The 10248-nt window shown below is 43.3% G+C and overlaps 1 protein-coding gene across 3 annotated transcripts in view; it reads right to left on the bottom strand.

Annotated features, from left to right (window-relative positions):
* Nucleotides 1–328, bottom strand: part of RIMKLB (ribosomal modification protein rimK like family member B) — a 73514-nt gene extending 73186 nt beyond the window's left edge. For 2 of the 3 annotated variants that reach the window (XM_040462902.1, XM_040462897.1), the window contains exon 1: nucleotides 36–54. The gene's annotated coding sequence lies outside the window, so the exon portion shown is untranslated. Of the gene's footprint in view, nucleotides 1–35; nucleotides 55–309 lie in introns of those variants that run through there. The other variant, XM_040462901.1, reaches the window with a different exon arrangement.
* Between the last annotated feature and the right edge of the window lie 9920 nt (nucleotides 329–10248).

Here is a 10248-nt window from a genome sequence, read left to right on the forward strand (position 1 = left end):
GGGGGGGGGGGGGGGGAGACGAGGTTTGTTCCCACCTCGAAACCGCGAGATTGATTCCTTCCGTTGTACACCCTCCCTGCCCTCACATTCCCTCCTCTGGCCCCATTCATGCACACTTTGAACCCTGACGCCAGCCCACCAACCACCAAGCCTCTTGGGGGACTGTGTGGTTGTGCGTGTCCACGCTTCTGTCTCCTGCCCTGCCCAGCCCACCTTCCGCGCAGCCTTTCCGGCGCCCTCCGCCTGGTGTCCCCGCAAGCCATGGTCTCTCTCCTCCCACAGGCAAAGATTGGGAACAAAGATCAATACCTATAAGGTCCTTATGCGTGTACGGAATGAAGACGTTGCCTCTGTACGTTGTAAGGCAAATTTGTAAACTACAGTACATAATACATGCTCAGGGCTTTATGCAGGTTTAAACACATAGGCGGGGAAGTGTGTACAGCCCGCTCTGCTACTTGGAAACCAGTATAAACCTTGGGGCAAATTAGTTTCATAACTTCCCCCCAAGCCTTTGTTATGAAAAGCTAAGAATATATTCCAAGGTTGCTGTGAGAATGAATCTGAATATGTTCAGCTACGTTACTCCTGTGTTAATTTTTCTAGATCATAAAGAATGAAACGAAAGGTAACAGATCACCGTGCGACTGTACCTGGCAGATTCATTTCCAAAATAACCATAGTCACTTATTACCCCGAGATCCCACATGAGGGATACAATGATGTCCTAACTAACCAGTTTGCCTTCTCACGAATCACATTCCATTCTGAGTCGCCTAAGTCAACAAATTCTTTTCAGCAATCCTTTCCCAACCATTTTGCTCTGCCTTTTTTGCTGATTTCATTCACTTAGTCCTTTAAGAGATCTAGCAAAACATAGGGTGGTAACTTCTGGACTCGCTCAGAGTTCTAGTTCCCCTTACTTAAATCTTCTGAAGTACCCTAACTTCTCTATCTTAATCTGCCCGACAACAAAAGTTAACTATGAAAGTATTTTGTAGAATATACAAAAATAGTTACTTCATTGAGTTGGTATAAGGAGTGAATTAGCTGATAAGACTTAACGCCTGGCACAAAGCAAGTGCTATTGTGTTTGCTGCTGTTTTGCCACTGAGAGTAACCTAGGAGGGAACAGTTCTCACAGAGGACACGTTTACAGGAATAAATGTGCTATTACTACCTTCAAAAAAAGGGGAGGAGGAGTCTACAGAACTAAGATGTTGCTCTTTATTTCCACCCTGATATTCAGTCTCCTGAAGCAAAGTATATTCAACCTAAAGACAAAGAAGAGAAGCATTAAGAGAACCTTGATCACAGAGATGCTAACACAATGAGAATCTGGCAAAATATACACAGGGTGATTGACAGAGGGAAAAGGTTGCATGACTGGCCCCACCGATTATCAGTACTACCTATCCTATTCTTCCGTCCTACTGTTAAGAAACCTAATTCAAGGTAACCATGCAGCACGCAGGGAAAGGATGTATTGCTGAAACTGTGGGTAGGGAATATTAGACTAGTAATTCACTGGCCACTTAAAAAAACAAAACAAAACAATGCTATGTATTTCATGCACTGTCATTATACGCCAGACACATCCAAAGAAATTCATAATGTATACAACGTTTTGGTTTCCACTTAAGGTAGTCAGAAACAAACAAAAGACAGAAGTATATTCTTAAATGCAAAGCCGAGGATATGGCTTAAATTGTCAGTATATAATATTTACATAAATGATGATCAAATTCACTTTAAATTATTTTTAGCATTTCCATAATGGAAAGCAAGGTCCAGAAAGGTTCAGATTCTTGGACTCAGTCATAATCTTTGTGCTTTTATGGTTGTTATTTAGACAGGTATGGACTCACACCTCCTTTGGGTAACAATATATTCTTGAAAGTATTTGGGGGCACCTGGCTGGCTCAGTCAATAGAGCATGTGATCTTGGGGACCTAAGCTTGACCCTTACGTTGTGGGTAGAGTTTACCTTACAAAACAAAGTATTTTGGAGCACCTGGGTGGCTGGGTCAGTTAAATATCTGAGTCTTGGTTTCGGCTCAGGTCATGATCTCACAGTTTGTGAGTTCGAGCCCCACGTCAGGTTCAATGCTGTCTGTGTAGAGTCTGCTTGGGATTGTCTCTCTCTCTCCATCTCTCTCTGCCCCTCCCACTCTCACTCTCAAAATAAACTTTAAAAAAAAAGTACTTTAAGTACTACTTAAAGCTTATCTTGGTTTAATCATGCACCACTCATTTTTAACCATTAAATTAATAGTCTTCAGTATGCTCTGGGGTCAGTTGAATCCCTTGAGAAGACATAATAAGCAACCTAGCATCTCTGGAGTCAGGTAAATCTGATTTAAAATCTTAGCTTTATTTCCTAGTGGCATGTGATTGGTGCTTAGCCTCTGTAAGCCTCAGTTATCTCATCCACAAAATAGAGATTGAGGTAACTCAAATATGATCTACTACATAGTAAGTCCTCAGAAAATATTGGTTATTGGGGCAGCTGGCTGTCTGGCTCAGTGAGTAGACCAAGTGACTCTGAATCTCAGGGTTGTTATTTTGAGCCCCATGTTGGGTGTAGAGTGTATTTAAAAATAAAATGTTTATATGGGGCGCCTGGGTGGCTCAGTCGGTTAAGCGGCCAACTTCGGCTCAGGTCACAATCTCACACTCCGTGAGTTCGAGCCCCGCGTCGGGCTCTGTGCTGACAGCTCAGAGCCTGGAGCCTGTTTCAGATTCTGTGTCTCCCTCTCTCTGACCCTCCCCCATTCATGCTCTGTCTCCCTCTGTCTCAAAAATAAATAAACGTTACCAAAAAAAATTAAAAATAAATAAATAAATAAATAAAATGTTTATATACGTGTGTGTGTGTGTGTGTGTGTGTGTGTGTGTGTGTGTGTGTGTGTGTGTAGGCTATACCAAAATAGTCAAATATCAAAGAGAAGTTATGCAATGTTTAGCTATGTGTCCTAGTACAAACTGTTACTGGGATCCAGGCACCAATATTTTTTAAGACTCTCCGGGGAATTCTAACACGCGGCTAAGCTGAACCAAGCTTTAGACAACAGAGATATTAGAATTAACTATATATGACAGTACACATTATCTAGACACATTTCAATGAATCAATGGATTAGCTGGTTAGAATGTGATAGCGAGATTTGCAGCAAGAAGCACTTTTTTAAAATATTTATTTTTATTTTTGAGAAAGAGAGCATGAGCGGGGGGAGGGGCAGAAAGAGAGGGGGACAGAGGATCAGAAGTGGGTTCCGAGCTGACAACAGACAGCCCCGTGCTGGGCTCGAACTCAATCTCAAACTTGCAGACCAAAGTTGTGACCTGAGCCAAAGCGGGATGCTCAACTGACCGAGCCACCCAGGTACCCAGCAAGAAGCACTTATAAAAGTTCTTGGTAGACAATATGAAGATACTAGGGGGAAGGCACATAAAATGCGAGGAGGTGATGAAAACAAAATCTCCCCTAAAAAAGTTGTCCAGGTGCCACTAATTCCCTGTCTCTGATTCCACTTGTGTTGCTTTGGTGTCTATCTCCACCATCCAGAAAAACATTACTTACATATTCTCTAGAATGCACATCAAGCAAAAATCTTTAAGTACCGCATAGACGCCATCTGGCGCAAATCTTTCCTTCCTGGGTCGAGACAAGAAAACAAGCTGGGATTGGATTGAAATTAAAGTCCTCCCGAGTAGCAAACAGGAGAATTGTAAACAGGAATGAATCCAGGACTGTTATCAGTACTTAAAATAGTAGTCCTCACGGCATATCTGATGGGATTCCTGTAAAATTCATGTGGGTGGAGAAAAGGTAGTCTGTGTCACATCAGAACCTACACTAGCAAATACGGAACTGCAGGGGCAGCTGCCCAGGCTCTAGCCGTCCCCACGGCTTCCTCTCCCTGAACCAGCCGGCTAGAACCAGCCCGACAACAACAGTCTCCACAGTTAGAATAGCTAAATACTGATCTAGCCTTTCCCCACCCACATCCCTCCTCCCTTTCCGCCACTCCATTTCTACACGTTAAACTGAGCGCCTCTCCAACTACGCGAAGAAAATGTCAATGCCAGACACAAAGGAGGATGGGAGGTGGGGGGGGGAAAGGAGTGAAGACCGCACCTTGGCTCAATCAGGAGGAAAGGGTGTAAAGAAAAATAAGACTTCGAGAAGTAATGGAGGGTTCCCCCTCCTTAAATGTATCTGGCTGTTTGGAATATTTCATTTTCTCTACCACTCAGGAATAACTTGGAATGCGTGTTCACATTGCAGACTCCTTGGCCCTCACGTCTGACCTTCTGAATGAGCCTGGATATCTGTATTTTTGAGCCAAACTCAAAGCGTAGACAATCACCCCTGAGTCTGCATTTTGAATTCACATCCCAAATAATTCTTAGACCCATGAGACTTTGAGAATAATGTCTTAGAGAAAAATCATTTGTAAAATATCCTTTATTTAAAAGGGCGCCTCTTAAAGGGTGGCTCAGTTGGTTGGGTGTCCACTTCGGCTCAAGTCATGATCTCGCTGTCTGCGAGTTTGAGCCCCGCGAGGGGCTCTGTGCTGACAGCTCAGAGCCTGGAGCCTGCTTCGGAGTCTGTGTCTCCCTTTCTCTCTGCCCTCCCCACTGGCACTCTGTGTCTCTCTCTCAGAAAAAAAATAAACACTAAACGATTTTTTAAAAATAAAACCTTCCACATTTTTAACCTCCACATCCAACGTTGGGTTCAACCTCACAACCCCGAGATCAAGGGTCACACGCTCCACCCACCGAGTCAGCCAGACGCCATAAAGCCTTAACATTTACAAACTCATTTTAACTACCAGCAACTTTGTAAGGTTAAGAAACTATTTATTTCTAGACCCCTCTGACAGAAGGGAAAATTGAGGCAACAAGATGAAATCATTGGTGGCAATTTCCGAGTCTCCTGATTCTCTGTTCACTGGAATATCTTTTTTTTTTTTTTTTTTTTCTATTTTTTTTTTTTGAGACGAGGAGGGACAGACCATGAGCTGGCCCCCCCCCCCCCCCGGCAGTCAGAGAGAGAGGGAGACACAGATCTGAAACAGGCTCCGGGCTCTGAGCTGTCAGCACAGAGCCCGACGTGGGGCTCGAACTCACAGACCATGAGATCATGACCTGAGCTGAAGTCAGACGCTCAACCGACTGAGCCACCCAGGCGCCCCTGGAATATCTTTAAAAAATTTTTTTTAATGTTTATTTATTTTTGAGAGAGACAGAGCATAAGCGGAGGAGGGTAGAGAGAGAGAGAGGGAAGGAGGGAGACAAAGAATCCGATGCAGGCTCCAGGCTCTGAGCTGTCAGCACAGAGCCTGGGGCAATGCTCGAACTCACTAGCTGTGAGATCATGACCTGAGCTGAAGTCAGACACCCAACTGACTCCACCCAGGTACCCCATGTTCACTGGAATATCTTAAAAGTATATCAATCTGAGGGCACCAGGATGGCTCAGTCGGTTTAAGAATCCAAATTCAGCTCAGGTCATGATCTCACATTTCATGAGTTCAAGCCAGGCATCGAGCCAGGCATGGTGCAGAGCCTGCTTGAAATTCTCGCTCTCCCTGGCTTTCTGTCCCTCCCCCACTCACACTTTCTCTCAAATAAATACCTAACTTAAAAAAAAAAAGTATCTTAATGTGGGTGGTGCCTGGCTGGCTCTCAGGGCTGTGAGTTGGAGCCCCGCATTAGACGTAGAGATTACTTAAAACTAAAAAAAAAAAGGAAATTTTGAGGGCACCTGGGTGGCTCAGTCCGGTAACGGTCCAACTTCAGCTCAGGTCATTATCTCATGGTTTATGGGTTCGAGCCCCACGTCAGGCTCTGTGCTGACAGCTCAGAGCCTGGAGCCTGCTTCGGATTCTGTGTCTCCTTCTCTCTCTTTGCCCCTCCCCTGCTCTCACTCTCTCTCCTAAAAATCATAAACTTAAAACTAACAAAAACAAGAATTTTTTTTTTTTAAAAAGCATATCAATCTGGTAAGAATAACGGGAAAAATAAATGTGAAAGGCAGTGTGTTCTTTTCTACAAAATAGAGGAAACGTCAGGTAAAAAGGGAGAAAATAAAACAAGAACCACCCTCCCTTGGTTCAGAGAAACATGAATGAATTAGTAAACATTTCAGCCAGACCAATGCCACACAAGAGCTCTGTGGATCTGTCACAATTTATGTCACCAGCAGCACCTTGAATTATTATTAAACATTTACATATTGAGTAAAAAGTCTAAAAGCATCCTAACAACCTAGTATTGAAAAAGTTATACTGGGGCACCTGGGTGGCTCAGTTAATTGAGCGTCTGGCTCTTGATTTCAGCTCAGGTCATGATGTCAGGGTCATGGTCAAGCACCATGTCAGGCTCTGCACTGAACATGGAACCTGCTTAAGACTCTCTCGCCATCTGCCGCTCTCCCCCTCTTGCACCCTCTCTCAAATACATAACACTTTTAAAAACTTTAATAAAAAGACAAAGTTAGACTCTGGAGCCCTGTTCATGAGTCTAAGTTTTTGTAGTTATCCTCAGTGCAAAGAAGCAGAGCACTTTCTATCTATTCTGTCCCAATGGTTACCTGCCATATTCATTTCTTTTTCTTTCTTCTTTTTCTTTTTTTTTTTTAATTTTTTTTAACGTTTATTTATTTTTGAGACAGAGAGAGACAGAGCATGAACGGGGGAGGGTCAGAGAGAGGGAGACGCAGAATCTGAAACAGGCTCCGAGCTATCAGCACACAGCCCGACGCGGGGCTCAAACTCACGGACCATGAGATCATGACCTGAGCCGAAGTCGGCCGCTTAACCGACTGAGCCACCCGGGCGCCCCTCTTTCTTCTTTTTCTTTCATATTTTTAGAGTTTACTTTTGAGAGAGACCAAGCCCTTGAGGAAGCGTGCATGGGCAAGGCAGAGAGACAGGGAGAGGGAGAATCCCAAGCAGGCTCCATGCTGTTAGCACAGAGCCCAATGCAGGGCTTGAACCCACAAACCGTGAGATCAAGACCTGACTCAAAATCAAGAATTGGACACTTAACCGACTGAGCCAAGTGGGTTAAGTGCTCCCAAATGGGTGCTCCTCATTTCCTTTTTTTTTTTTTTAATTTTTTTTTTCAACGTTTTTTATTTATTTTTGGGACAGAGAGAGACAGAGCATGAATGGGGGAGAGTCAGAGAGAGGGAGACACAGAATCTGAAACAGGCTCCAGGCTCTGAGCTGTGAGCAGAGAGCCTGACTCGGGGCTCAAACTCAAGGACCGTGAGATCATGACCTGAGCCGAAGTCGGATGCTTAACCGACTGAGCCACCCAGGCGCCCCGAGTTATTATTTTTTTTTAACTCATCTTTGCTTTTACGTAACCTTGCTTCCATCAACTCCACCTGAATTCCCAAACTCCTTGATTTTTTCCCTAAGTGCTTTTCAATTTAAGTTTTCTCATAACAGCATAATAAAGTCAGAAAAGAAAGTAAGCAAAAGAAAAAAGGAAAAGGAGAAATCTATACTGAGTGACACAATGGAATCACCAGACAAATCTCTAATACACAGGTTTCGATCCCTCTTGCTCGGGTCCCAGAACTTCTGTGGACAGCCGGAGGAGACAACTTAGACTAAGATAGAAGATCTATAATACTGACTTGCTGAGTACAGAAATGGTGAATGAAAATGTACGCAAGAGAAAATTACCACAAAAATACTTGAAACATATATAGTTATGTATGTGTCCCTAGTCTCATAATAAACCTAAAATAGCTTAGAACATGCAATGTTCTCAGAACCTTTATATGTATGTTAAACAGTGTAATCCTCATAATAACCCTACTGGACCTCAGGATCTTTTTTTTTTTTTTTTTACAAATGAGCAAACTGAGGCGCAGAGAGGCTGAGTAACTTGTCCAAACTCACACAGCTAGCCAGTGGCAGAACCAGAATTTTAATCCAAGCATCATCAAAGTACATGTTCCTGATCATTTACTCTAGCCCTTCCAAAAGCTATAAAAAATGTGTTTTTTCTGCAGTTTCTCCCTACTCCTATTTTTTTTTAATTTTTTTTTCAACGTTTTTATTTATTTTTGGGACAGAGAGAGACAGAGCATGAACGGGGGAGGAGCAGAGAGAGAGGGAGACACAGAATCGGAAGCAGGCTCCAGGCTCGGAGCCATCAGCCCAGAGCCCGACGCGGGGCTCGAACTCCCGGACCGCGAGATCGTGACCTGGCTGAAGTCGGACGCTTAACCGACTGCGCCACCCAGGCGCCCCTCTCCCTACTTCTTAATACAGTATGAGTGGGGGAGGGGTACAGAGGGAAGGAGATACAGAATCCAATGCAGACCCCAGGCTCTGAGCGGTCAGCACAGAGCCCTGTGCGGGGCTTGAACCCACAAACTGCAAGATCATGACCCGAGCCAAAATCGGACGCTCAACCAACTGAGCCAGAGAGACCATATTCATATAATTTTTATTACAGTATATTGTTGTAATTGGCATATTTTATGATTAGTTTTCTCTCTCTTACTGTGCATAGTTTGCAAATTAAATGCTATCGTGGGTGTGTATGTATAGGAAAAAACACAATTTATATATAGGCCTCAATATTATCTGTGTTTTCAGGCATCCACTGGGAGTCTTGGAATGTATCCCCTGTGGATATGCAGGGACAACCGTATGTAAAGTTTTATTTATAGATCAATGCCTGCTACTTTCGCTTATGTCTCCAATGTCATATGCAAAACATTTGTAAATACATATATTAGAATTTGTCACAGGGCACCTGTGTGGCTCAGTAACATTGGACTTTGGCTCAGATCATGATCTCACAGGTTGTGAGTTCAAGTCCCACTTAGGGTGAGCCCCACTAGAAAAGAGAAACTCTCTCTCTCTCTCTCTCTCTCTCCTCCAACCCCTCATAGGTTTCTCTCTCTCTCTGCCCTTCACTCACTTGCCCCCTCATCTCCCTCTTAAAAAAAAAAACAACAACAAAGAATTTGGCACAAAAGAATCCATTAGCCAAGCATACCTATAAAGATTCTTCAAAAATGACTAATACATGTTATTCTTCAACCATGGAGAGATTACGTTTCGATTAACAAAGCACTCATCCATATAAATCATAAGCGAATTTCCTGAAGTCATAGAAGCTTTTTCATAATTATGCTTTTTCTCAAAGTTTAAATACTAAAAACTACAGCCTCATAGGAGACCATGAAATGTTTTGAGGTTTAAAAAAAGGACCAAGTGACACACAGGGGCAAAAAGTGGTTAGCAGAAATCCAGAGTTTAGCAGAGAAACCAGGGTTTAGTGCCTAACAGAGAGGGCAAAAGTAGGTCAGTGTCCCTGGCAGTCACAGCTGGCAGAAAGTGATGTCACCCGAGAAATGTGGTGGGGAGAAAGGGAGGTGGAATTTAAGGTGGGAAAGTAGAGAGACTCTTTGAAGGGGAAGGCTGTGGGGTGGGAGGCGAGGAATTTACAGAGGCGAGCTTAAATCGGCCTTTCATAGGCTGATGGCAGAAACAGCTGAAACACCACTTCCTCCTCCCCCTCCCAGCCTGCCTTCTCCCAGGCCTCATCCCTACCTCCCATCACCATCAGACCCCCTCTGCTGGAGACAAAGACACCAGAGAAAGGAATGAGGAGAAAGACGAGCCTGAAAAATAATTATTTTGACAAAGGAGAGACAGGTGAGGAAAGAAGTGAAGGAGAATTTTAATCAAATCCAGGGAAACATGATGGAGAGGAGGAAATAACGAACGAGAGAGGCAGATTGAAAAAAAACAACTAGTAGAAAGAAAAGGAGGATAAGATGGCTGAAGGAAACAAAAGACATTAATGAGCAGAGCAAAAGTAGCATTGGAAATGTAATTATAATAATTTCCAACTACTTAGGTTTAAAGAATGACGAGAGTAAAGAGCTGAGAAAGACATTACAGTGGCTGCAGTTTGAAATCATCAAAAATATGTAGTGTTTTGGCAACAAAGCAAAACTGGGATGCTCCCAACTGAAACTTCCCTCCCAGTCCACATCCAAGTTCAAAGTTAGGATGCATCTGTGTTTATCTGCCTAGATCTAGAAGTTCTTAAGCCTAACTTAAATATTTCATCCCAGGTGTACGCCCCTATTAAATTTTGTTAACAATTGTATTAATAACAATAACCGTCTTTGGAATGAGGCAATAGAGTGTTTCAACACCCCTGCTTTCGGAATGTGTCATGCACTTCACATTATTA

Source organism: Herpailurus yagouaroundi, unplaced genomic scaffold (assembly GCF_014898765.1).
Source record: "Herpailurus yagouaroundi ecotype Mexico unplaced genomic scaffold, PumYag 355, whole genome shotgun sequence".
NCBI lineage: Eukaryota > Metazoa > Chordata > Mammalia > Carnivora > Felidae > Herpailurus > Herpailurus yagouaroundi.